Source organism: Hevea brasiliensis, unplaced genomic scaffold, assembly GCF_030052815.1.
Source record: "Hevea brasiliensis isolate MT/VB/25A 57/8 unplaced genomic scaffold, ASM3005281v1 Scaf79, whole genome shotgun sequence".
Classification (NCBI taxonomy): Eukaryota; Viridiplantae; Streptophyta; class Magnoliopsida; order Malpighiales; family Euphorbiaceae; genus Hevea; species Hevea brasiliensis.
The window spans coordinates 191214-204304 of record NW_026615298.1 but is presented as its reverse complement, the minus strand read 5'-3'; the positions used below and the strand labels follow the sequence as shown (position 1 = coordinate 204304).

The 13091-nt window shown below is 26.1% G+C and overlaps 1 non-coding gene and 1 pseudogene across 1 annotated transcript; both read right to left on the bottom strand.

Moving 5' to 3' along the window:
• Positions 1-19: 19 nt before the first annotated feature.
• Positions 20-6527, bottom strand: LOC131177743 (eukaryotic translation initiation factor-like; annotated as a pseudogene).
• LOC131177744 (small nucleolar RNA snoR103) lies at positions 5390-5494 on the bottom strand. The gene has a single exon (XR_009147057.1). It is a non-coding gene; the product is annotated as a small nucleolar RNA snoR103 (small nucleolar RNA).
• Positions 6528-13091: the final 6564 nt, after the last annotated feature.

Genomic DNA, 13091 nt, shown 5'->3' with positions numbered 1-13091 from the left:
TGCATAGTTGATCCATCACCCGGCATTGAGCGTGTCTTGGGTACCTCCCAATTATCATTATCAATTCCAGGCATGCCAGGCATCCTCCTAGTTCCTGGCATGCCAGGATCATACCTCCTGTGCCAGGTCGGTTAATGGGAAAGCCTGGGCCAGCAGTCCCAGGAGTTGCAGAAATAACACCGCGATTATTTCTACTACTTGAGGTAGCACCTGACGCAATCCCAAATTCTTCTCAGCCTGAATGTATCTCAGTGATGGTTTTAGCTTTGACCTGCAATAATGAAGGTATAAATATTTAACAAGAATGCACATCTAACCACCAAATGAAAAATGATCATAAACCCCACCTCTTCACGCCTAGAATCCAGTTATTTGCCCGCAGTTCAAGAACATCACGAATCATGAACCTTAGCTCGAGGAGCCAGACGAGGGTTTGATGACAAGTCCTTCAAACTAAGGAAGTATATATCATTTATACGCTATACTTCAGATTCTCATCAAGTTGCTTCCCAATAGTGTTAAAACTGACATATGGCCTCAACATTTTCTGGCAGGACAAATTTGGTGTCTGGTCCCAGAAGCTCCTGTTCAAATAGCAACAGTAAGTAATCCCAAAAAAGAAAAAGGAATTGGAGATAGAGAGAAACAAACATGGCAAAGAATCTATTTCATTGCCTAATCAGGAAGTGCTACAAGTAGGTTTTCAATTTTAACCTTAACAATGTGATGAACTATCTTCTCAGTAACCATCTTTTGCTTCAGGAGCTCTCCGATCAAACGGATGTTTCCAAGTGTACGAAGCTTGACCAATCTTTCTTTATCCCTGCGTTCAAGCTCTTGCTCTGGAGCCATCATCTGCCAAACTTCCTCCCTTAGCTTACCAGCACCTTCAAATGCCTCCTGGCAGTTATTCAGGAGAACTCGCTTGAATGTGATTTCTTTCCCACCTGGTTCATCTGATGGGAATGGGGGAAGCTTTTCATTTAGATCAGAGCACAGCTGAGCATACATGGGACAAAATGTGGGCTCCAGAACAGCCTTCTCAAACAGAAGCTGTATCACACCCTGCATGACAAGTTACCCATGAGTTCATCTGGAAATGGCTATACATCTAAAAAAATTGAAAATATAAAAACAGATAAACTAACCTCTAAGATATCGGCCGATGTAATGCCAGAGTCAATGAGTTGACCCTTGAGAAGATCAAATTTCTCAGGGGTAAGCTTGTTCAATATACTGCCAAATAAAAAAAAAGAATTTTTTTCAGCACAGTGCTACCATGTAAAACTAACTCCATTAACATCTCAAAATATGGATTGCATCAAGCCAACTTATACAGCACAAGGAATTAAGAACACAAATGTTGTATTCTAGCAAATCCATAAGGGTCAAACCAACCTATTTAGTAATTAGTGAGCACAGAAGAAGAAACAATAAAAAGACAGATGCTCTCAAAAGTCAAACCCACATCCAATATTTGTGAACCCAAGACTTTTACCATGCACCAAACAATGGTACCTAACCTAATAAAGTAGCTCTCATAAAAAGGTAACCATCTTTAAGAGCAAAGAATGACAAGATGGAATTACAATGTATAGAAAGCAAAATAACAAATACGTGGAGAAGACAAAATAGGAGACAGCAAAAACAAGTAGCCAAATTCAGTGGCCTATGCTATCCTTCTGTCTTTGCAGTTTCTATCTGAAAAAGTCAATTTATTGAGTGACCATCTATATTGTATGTCTGCTTTATTGTACTTCATACAAGAAATAGAATTATGAGATGTCTGCTTTATTATTTGCCATTTGCATGAGAGATTTTTATTGCAGAAACACATAAATACCATTCATGCGACGGTGAGAACTCTATGAAAATTTTGGACATTCAGAAGTTAGTTCTTAAACAAATTTTACCATATAAAGGATATCTAAGATTCAGGATCATTTAGCTCTTTATGGATAGCACACAGGAATTCAATGTTTAAAGGATCAACAAAAAACGTACTATTTATTAAGACTGCTAACATGTCCACACTTCCAATAGACAAATCCACATATTCATGCTTTCAATGCTTAATAATGCAGAAAGTCACACTTCACAGTGTTGTAATGAATTACCCTTTAACAGTCTTCAAGACTCGTTCCTTCTCAGAAAGATTCCCCCTTCTAGCCGACCATGGAACCTCAGCCTTGACTAAAGCTGGAGCAGGACCTCCCTGGTTTCAAAATAAAATACGGCTTTTGATCCAAAGCCAATTTACATGCCCTTAAAGGTGCAAGTTTGCACCAATAATAATAATGACAACAACAATAACACATTCAACATGCATTATAATTGAAGTAGGGTTACCAACAAAGAAGAGAAACAGGGATATAATGTAATATCAGGAACCAACTACTCTAATATTTAAGCTCCCTTTTTTTTCAAATCAAACAAGAAGTCATTGTTATCCTATGCCCATGGACACATTCACAACTTTTTATGCCCAAAAAAAAATTATTAATTGGAAGAGGTATAAAACCAAGATAAAGTAAAAAGGCTGTGCTTCTATATATTTTTTGCACACCATTCTTAAAATTAAAAGTTCAAAAACAAGCAAGAGGAACTTATATCATAGAACTATTTCTTTCAAGATGAAATAGTTCAAGACTAGCATATCTAAATTTAATTTCTCATGCTATAACTCATAAGAAAAAAGTTACAGCAACATATTAAAATTGCAGAATTTGTTAACCTCACTTGTATCTGAATATAGCATGCCACTTATTAGAACAATTTCAATCTTACAGCTATAGCAAACCCAAACAATAACAAAAGGGAAAAGTAACAAAAAATGGCATCACAAGGGGACCTTAACTTTTAAATTCCCATCATTAGTATATCAGAGCATGCGTCTTGGAAAGATGCTTTTCATTTAGCAAACCATTACAATCCATATGAACTAAAAATTTTATTGTCTCAGCAAAAATATAAATTTTAGATGCGTAAATAATAGTTTCAAAAGACAACACATGAACAAAACCATAAACATGTAGCAACCAAAATGATCATATATTTTACCAATTGATTAGACGAGATTTTACCAATTGATTAGACGAGATTTGTGCTATTGCAAATTGAGAATTGAGTTGGTCCTGACGATTAAATTGATTTGCATCTGGCTGTCTGGAGTCATATCGCCCACCCAAGTCCCTGTTTTCTCGAAGAGAATCCCAGGACCTCTCCTCTCCAGAAGTAGAAAATTGTGCAGAACGACCACGCCAGTCACGATTGTCTGGCTCTGAATAACGACTTAGAGACTGATTTGGCATCTGGATAGAGCAAAAGAAATCATTATTCTAAAAGCTAACAACTCAAGTTAAATCAGAAAATTTGTCAATCAATCCCATTTATCATTTTGATTGCCAGCAGTCAACAAACCATAAATAAACATTGAATACAAGCAAAGATATTTAGAAGATAACTAACACCCTGTCTTATCAAATTTAAAATTACCCATCTTTCAGACAAAGGATAAAAATAAAAATACAAAGCAGCAGCAAATCCAAATATTGCAGTAACTCACATTGATTTCTCCATGACTCCAGCTTTGATCTTCACCAAAAAGCTCATCTTCAATTTCTCGTTTGATTTTTAAGATCTCATCAGAGATCACAACAGCCTTTGAGAAAATAATAGCCATAACATAAAATGAGGAAATGCACAAACCATAAAGAAAGCAGAACTTACATGAATCTCTGGAAAAATACTACTCAAAGCATGAATGCTGTGTGTTTTAATCACCAAGATGTTTAATCTGAAAAGATTATTTATGCAAACTACTTAAAGCTTAATAATAAAAAGAAAAGCACAAAATTTGCCAAGTTTAAAAATTTTAAGCAGGAAAAGGGGAAATACAGAAGATAGTTGGAAAAAAAAAATCTTCCAATTAATTTACCACTGTTTTGATGCTGCATCCCAATGATTGGATTCATTGAAATCACCACATATGAGACACAGAAAAATAAAGAAATAAATCTACCTAGAAAGTTTGTATCAGCTTAACAACATCCCAGGAATATAATTAAATATTACCTCTCTGAGTTGCAGCAGCTGGTCTCTCGTGTACCGCACACGGTCACGAATCTCAAATCGTGAGTCCCCGGTCTAAAAACAAAACATAAGGTAGGGCAAGTCAAGAACTTCAACAATATATTACCAAGTTAAATGGGCAACAAACAAAAACCAAAAAACAAAATCCAATAACAGCTGAATTAAACACGGACCATGTGGCATGCAAAACTAAGATGCACTATTACAAGCAAGGTTGCAAATAACAGCCGTTACGTAACGTAACAGCTGTTATTTACAGGTTTTGAAAGGACCTATTAAGCGATACACCATTATTTCCAGGCAAATCTGAAGTGGCAGGTGTAACGGCCGTTATTTACCATTCCGTAATGGTAACGGCCATTACTTTAATTATTCCTCTGCTGCAATCACATGGAAAAACTATTATTTTGCTTCTCTTGTCTTTGTCTGCGTATTTTCTGTTCCACAACTGCTATATCTCTCATATTCTCTCAAATTTTCACCTAAGTTTCTCCTTTCTTCTATAAAATCTCTCGCTTAATGTTTCCTAAGCTAAGATCATTATTAAATATCTCTATTCTAGTTATAAATTGTTTAATACTAATGATGTCTAAACATGATAGATTTACCGTCTTTATTTGATATATTTGTGCTTGTTAATTTAACTTGTATCTAGCAATATATAGCCAATTTATGAACTTTGTAAATTTTTTGAAAAAATTTGCTTAGCACTAGACCGTTACTGTTATGGTCATTACAGGCCAATTACATTACCCGCGACCATGATTTGAAACCATAATTACAAGATATGCCATAAATTATACATATAAAACTAATGCCTTGATTGTATAAAATAAATGCAAACATACATTTGCACTTCTTCAATAAAATTAAAAGATACAATGCAGTAAAGTTCAAGAACATTCAATCATACCAAGTCAAGAGGAACTAAGTAGCCTCTAAACATACTCAAGATGAATGGTTAAATTCAAACTGCCAATGTATATTGTCTTCATCAGTTTGGAATTTTAAAATAGTAAAAGACAAAAATGGTGCTAATAGAACTGCTACTTATACTTGCCAAGACAAACCTTTGAAACTTTTAGAAAATACTTTCATTCTTTTTAACATTAGTGAGCTACAGCTATGTCCTCTAATGAACAATATAGAAAAATAATAAGTAGGTAGGACAGAATTTGACCATGGACTACCACCTAACAAAGAAACCGCTAACCATCAAACTTCTCTTAGATTTTGTTGGCTTGATGTACTGTATTATCCTATCAACGTCCAACTACATTTACAATCCATAAAATTAAAATGTTCGTAGGTCCTTTATGGGCATTCCGAAACTCACTACATGCCCACCTAAAGCCTACATATTGATGTTGGTCCATATTTACAGCAGGTACACATATCAAGTGGCCCACCAAGAATTAGGACACTTGAACAATTATGCATAGCAACGTTCACTCTTCAAAGTTCTTATTCTTAATGGGGGAAAGCAAATCGAATTCTAAACAAAATCCAACCGATAGAACAATTACAAGGAACAAAAATGCACAAAATCGTAATATCTTCAAGGCATAACTTGATATGTTTCCCTTTTTTTCAATACCCGTCTCAAGCACTAGCTTTTAAGAGCAAAAAATTACATGAATTTCAAAAGCAGTCGCAAAATCCAACCAGACATAAACAAGGTCCGCATTTTTTCAGCGTATTGATATTATTGAAGCATCTATACTAATAAATCAATAATCCCACAACATGAATTCAACAAAACCAAGATAATAACATGTGATAAAATCATAAACAATATCAATTCCAGATCCATTTCTTTTAAAATCCCAATCAAGAAAAAGGCAGCTTTCCTAAAACCCACTCCAAAATCTATTGCATACAATTAAAAACAAAGCTTATCTATAGGTTACAAAAGGTCCAGATCCAAACACAAACAATTATTTAAAAATAGAAAAGGGAACAACCTTTGGAGGCGGAGCACCACCGTGAGGACGCAAGAGAGGGAGATCACCAAAAGCGATAGAAGACGAAGAAAGAGAAGAAGAAGAGGAGGACTCTAAGCGAGGATTGAAGAGTCTGCTCCCTCGACCACCACCAGGTCTCAAGCTCAACACCGCCGGATCACCTTGCTGCATACCTCGATCTTTCACTCCCAGATAAAATCTCCACCGTCCAACCAAACCAAGATTCAGCTACAATAATACCTGCTGAATCAAGATTGACTCCTATATAGAATATCTATTAAAGAAAAGAAAAAAAATAGTAATTATATGTTGTTAAAGAGAATAAAAAGATTGATTTTGAAGAAATAGAAAGGATGTTTGGTGTAGATTCTCCCTCTTCTGCACAGAACAGAGGAGAGAAGAGAAGAGAGAGTATGTAAGGCCGGTGAGGGCAGGGAAATACAAACCCTACTTTAGGTGAGTGCCTCTGGCTGTTTTAAATTTATATTTATAGTGTATTTTTAAATAATAAAAAATAAAAATAATACATTTATTCTTTTTCTTTTTAAGTCTGAATGTTTTCCTTTCCCTTCTCTCCTCATGTATAATTACTCTTATTTATTATTTTAAAAATTTTAAAAAATATTAATTATTTTTTTTAATTTTATTATTATTTATTATCATTTCAAGTACATTTATTTTTTTATTGTTATATTTCTCTATTTTAATCAAATTATCCCGAAAACATTTAGTTCTTTACAATTATATTTCTCTATTTTAATAATTATTAATATTTTTTAGGAAGATGAAATTATCTAATTAATATTTAATTTTTAAATAGCCTGATTAATATTTAAAAATTATCAAATAATGTATTTAATTCAATCTAAATGCATAAATTCAATCCAAACACAATATTTGGTTTTTCTAAATATATTTTTTTAATTTATCAATAAATGTAACATTTTTTAATTCCATTCATAAATATATGTTTTTATAATTTTAAACTATGTTTAATAGAACATAAAATAAATTTTTTTATCACATTATATTATGGCTTATCAAACAATTAAATTTTATGTAAATATAGTGAGACTCTTTCTACGCGTATAGTACACTTCATATAATATTTTTTATGGTATAGAAAAATTGACTGTTATTAATAAATTTTAATTCAATAGTATTACCGTTGAAATATCAAATTCAAATTTTTGTTAGTATATAGAGTTTTTGAAAATTATTGTACTTATTAAGGAATTATTGTATCTATATTAAATTCAATCAAGATACACATTTAATTAAGTAGTTATCATTAATGATTAAATATTATTAGTTTAAAAATAAAAATTAAAAACTTTTAAAGAGTGTAAATTTATATTCATTCACTAATATAAAAAATTATAATTTTAATGACAAATCATACGAGGAATTCTGTTAAATGAATACAAATTATATTTAATTAATTATTAATTGTAATTTCTCATACTAATTAGTATATTAAATAAATTTTAATGGATATAAATTTACATTCATTAAAGAAATTGATAATTAAATAATTAAAAATTGTAATTTTTAAAATTTCAAACATAATTTTAATAATTAATCAAATAAATTATAAACAATTTTTACAACTGTTATATTTATTCCAAACTAATATTTAAAATTTAATTTATAATTAATAAATTTTAATTTAATTTAATAGTACTTAAGCCGCACTAAAAATATTTAAAAGTTCATAAACACACAAAGTTACATATGAACTCTCATCCAAACATGTTTTCCAGGATTACTGCCTTTGTTTTCCATCTATAATTGAACAATTAATAAATAGAATTAGACAAATCAATCACACATATAGACATAGACATATAGAAGGAACTAAATAATTAAATTTAAAATTAATACAATAATTTCTTTTTAATAGTAAAAAATAAGGACTCTCCAAATATGACGAGTATAGTCCATTTAAACTTAAAATTTAGAATTATCGATTAACTCTTTAATTGAACCCAACCCTATAAGAAAGTATCTATCACCAAAATTTTTAATAGTAAAAAGTGAAGACTCTCTAGATATAATAGTCATTACTTCCTTAAGTTTGAGATTCAAAATTTTATATAAAGAAATCAATCATTAAATTTAATATGACACTTAATAAAATTAAATATTGAACAAACCATCACCTTCTTTCATTATATTTCTAAATAAAAACAATAATTAGCAATTATATTCATATTGATATTCAAATCAAAATGAAATAAAACTATTTTTCTAAATTAATCATTAGACTACTGCGCATGGTGGTAATTTGAACAATAATTTCATTGGCCTTAAAAGTAAAACTAGAATCTGATTTTCTAAATATAATACAAAAAGGATAGTAGACAAAAGTTGAAAAGGATGGCAAACGCAAGGACACCAATGTAATTTCAACTCTAACTTATCGTTTTTGTGATCGAAACCCGGTGAATATTCAAGGACAAGATCGGTATTTTTCAAACAAAACAATTTTCCCACGTTTCCACATAAAACGACGACGTTTGGAGCTACAGTCTGGCGATAGCAGTCAGATTCGATGCACCGACCACCCGTGGTTTTGTATTCCCGACCTGACGCGAAAGCAACAGCTAAGAGATTAGGCCTAACTCACACGTGCCTGTTATGATGCTCGGCACGTGTTATAACAGTATAGATGAAGAACATTAGGAGAAATATAGAGGAGAGCTACGTGTGTCCTGACGTCATTAAACTCCAAGCTTTTGTTCATAACCTGTTGGGCAGTTTTTGTTTTTAACCCCGCACATTGCAGTAACTTTGGGACTGTTACTGACAAGTGATTTTCTTTTTTTTACCTATTTCAAATGTGTTTTTCCATGGTCATTTCCTTAATTTTTTTTTTAAAATTATTTATTTTACTTTTATCACAAGAATTTTCTTCTCAATTTAGAGATTAAAATAATTTTTAGGAAAACAAATTGAAAAGTAGAAATACTCTTTTCATTCTATAAAAATAAATTATTTTTTATTTTTATACAATTTAAAATAATATTAATATAGTTAAACTAATAAATTTTATATAAATAAATTTTAGTTTAGTGATATTAGAGTAGTATATAAGACTGTGAGATTTTATACTTAGTCTTAATTTCATATAATTATATAAATAAATAATAAATTTTATTTAATCTTTTTTTATTATACCTTTACTTATACATTTTTATGAAACATTAAATAATTTATATTATTAAATTATTTTTAAAATAATTTTTTTAATGTAGAATATATCAATAAATTAATAAATAAATTATTATTTAAAAAAGCGAATTATATTATGAAACAGACAAAAAAGAAAAGAACGCCTATTTTTATGAAAAGAAGGAGAGTAGATAAAATTAATAAACTATGGTCATTGAAATTATTTGGAATATTAAAAAAAAAGGTAAAATGGTATAGGTTGAATTTAGGGATGTAAAATCTATAAGAAAAAGAAAATTTGGAACTTATTAATTAAAGTAAAAGGATGAGTTTTCTTAAAAACTTTTAATTAGAATAAAGTAAAAATTTAATAGGGCATTAGCTTTTAACTTATAAATTAGTCAAACATACTTATAAATAGAAATAAAAAGTCCCAAGTAAATTAATGTTTAGTTTAATTTATAAATTAAAAAAATTACTTAAAATAAATTAAAAATAATAAATAAAATATCATTACTTATAACTTATTTATTTATTTTAAAAATATTCTTTAAATTATATTTTCCTAATAATGGTTAAAAATATTAATATTATCTTCATCTTAATGATCACAATATTTAATGATATATTCTTTTGATCATTTTGATAAATTAAGTTCATTTTAAGTACATTTTAACTAAATATTAGAACTATTTAAAAGTTTATTTTAAATAATTTTACCAAACAATCAACTTCTTATTTTTAAATTAATTTATAAATTAAAAATATATTTTAATTCAAAAATTAAAAATAAATGGTCAAAGTAAATACCTTCTAAATAGTTTCAGTTGTTCATTCTAAATAATAAAGCTTTTGCCTGTGCAACAATTGCTCCATTATAGTTTTAAACTAGTAAAATGCCAATGCTATCTAAATTTTATTTCTTAATCAATTTGTCCTAATAAATAAAGACAAATTATTATTATTATTATTAAATTAATTTTCATTCATAAGTTTCTCTTAATTAATTTAATTTCAATAAATTTTCACCTATTTTAGTAGTACATTTTTTATTATTTGTGGTGTAATTATTAAAAATAACTTATTTAATTATTTTTATATGTAAATTAATGATAAATTCTATTTTTTTTTAAGTATAGTAAAATTATTTTATCAACAAAAATAATTTAAAATTTATTTTATCAACAAAAATAATTTAAAATTAGTTAGATCATTTGGGTTCCAAGGGTCAATTTTAATATGATGTTTTAGTATTACTATTTAAATACTTTTTAAAAAATTCTTTTTTTTTAATGTTATTGGCAAAAGTGATTTTTAGGAGATTTATAAAATATTATTTTTATTTCTTTTTAGAAATATTCTTTCTTTCAAATATTTTTTTAAAAAGTTTTTTTAAAATTTTCTTCTGAGAAAAATTTTCTTTAAAAAAAATAAAAAAGTTGGGAAAATTTTAAACAAATTTTCTTTGAACAAATTTTTTTTTTAAGTAATGTTTTGTTAATAATGGGAATTATTTTTTGGAAAAAGTGTGATAATATAACATAATTTATTAATAAATATAGTGTATAAATACATAAAAATTATGTTATTTTTAATTTATATTAAATATAATTAATATTTAGTAATTTTAAAATAGAAACTATTAAAAATATTTAATTTTTTAATAAATATTTTTTTGAAATTTAATTTATTTAATAGATATTATTTAATTGATAATTTACATTTTAATATTGTAAATGACATGATTTTATACCAGCACTTCGTAAATACTGAATAAAAATATGCAGAGGTCTTTAATTATATATAAATTAAGGATATAATGTGGCTGTTAATTATGAGTATTATCATATTCTAACTAATATTATAATATTCAAATAATTACCTAATATAGCCCCACAAATAAATACATGGAGCAATTAAAATTAATGAAAAAAAGGGCTTTTTTAGTGGAATGGTAATTATTAAAAAATAATAGTAATAAAATAGGAATAAAATATTAGTATGAGGTGTGGTCACATTATTATTAGGAATAACTAGTATAATGCCCATATGATGCATATGTAATTTATAATTTTTATATTTTAATTTAATTTTTAATTATATTTTAAATAAAATAAATAATTACTATTAAATTAATTTTAAATTAAATTTTCTCTCTCATTTAATTTAATTTAAATAAATTTTTATTTATTATAATAATAAATTTTTAATTATTTTATGGTGTAATTAATTAAAATACTTATTTAATTATATATATATATTAATAATAATTTTCATGATTATTTCATTTAAAATATAATAAAATTACTTTATTCAAAAAAATTAATTTCATAAAATTTTTATATTTTACCTCATGTAAATTAATATTTATTTTTTTATAAATTATAGAAAATACATTAAATTAATGATAAAACAATATTATTTTAAAAGTATGTAAATATTATATTTTTTTATTATTAATATAATAAAAAATATTAAATTACTAATAATGAATTGAATTATTTAATTTTAATAATAATGAAAGTATATAACATTATTATTAATTAAAAATAACATTCTATTATATTATTTTTTTAAAAATACTATATGAGTAAAATTTTTTATTAATCTAATATATTTTTTATAAAATAATTCTTTGATAAAAATAGTTATTACTTTACACAATTTTATAATATAAAATAAATATATTTTATAAAAATTAAAATTTTAAAATATCATTATTTTATATTAATATAATAAATATTAAAAATACATACTTTTTCAAAAGAAAGATTCTATAATTGAATACTATAACTTTAATTTTTTTAATCATCTTTACTTGTAACTAAATTTTTTATACAATTATATTTGTAATTTATCTTTCAAGTTGTACTTCTATATAAAATTATAATTGAGAAATAATTTATGCATAAAAATATAGATATTTAATTAAAATTTTAAAATAATTATATTAAAAATTAATTATAATAAAATATGAATAATTAAAATATTAGTTATAATTACATTCGATATATAATTATAATGAAATAACATATTTAAAAGTTTAGGAAATATTAAATAAGAAATTTATAAAAAATTAATAATTAAAATCATATTAATTAAATATATTTAAATAAATAAATTTTGAGAATGATAATTAATAATTTTTGAAAGAAATAATAAAAAATAGCATAAATCAAAAAAGATTTGAGAGCATTAAATGAAAATATTTTGTGAGAACAGAGTACTTGATATGTATTAAATTTCTCATATGACATATTATATACAGATAAATAAATGAAAACTATTTAAATAAAAAATTAATTTATAATTAAATATTATTTAATTGAAAAAATATAACAAAAGCATTCAAATTCAATTTTTATAATAGTAAAATATTTTCTATTTATTTAACCATTTTAATTAAATAGACATAAGTTGGCCATAATAATAATAATAATAATAATAATAATAATAATAATAATTAATTTTAGGAAAGTGAAATAAAAAGAATATTAAATTATTAATATTAAAAATAATATATACTAATTATAAATAAGTCAAATCTCTATATTTTATTTTTATAACTTTTTATGTATACTATACTTTTTGTCTCTTAAATTTTTTAACAGATATTTCATAATAAAAATAATAGAAAATAAAATAATATAATAAAAATATTTATTAAAGATATGAAAAAATTTGATATTGATTAAATTATATGATAGTTGATTATGATATCACAAATTTATAGTCAATTTTCATTAAATTAATGGCCATCGGTGACCTTTTATTATTATTATTATTATTATTATTATTATTATTATTATTATGGAGGATAACATGTGGCAAATAATATTTTTACATAAATGAATCTATAAA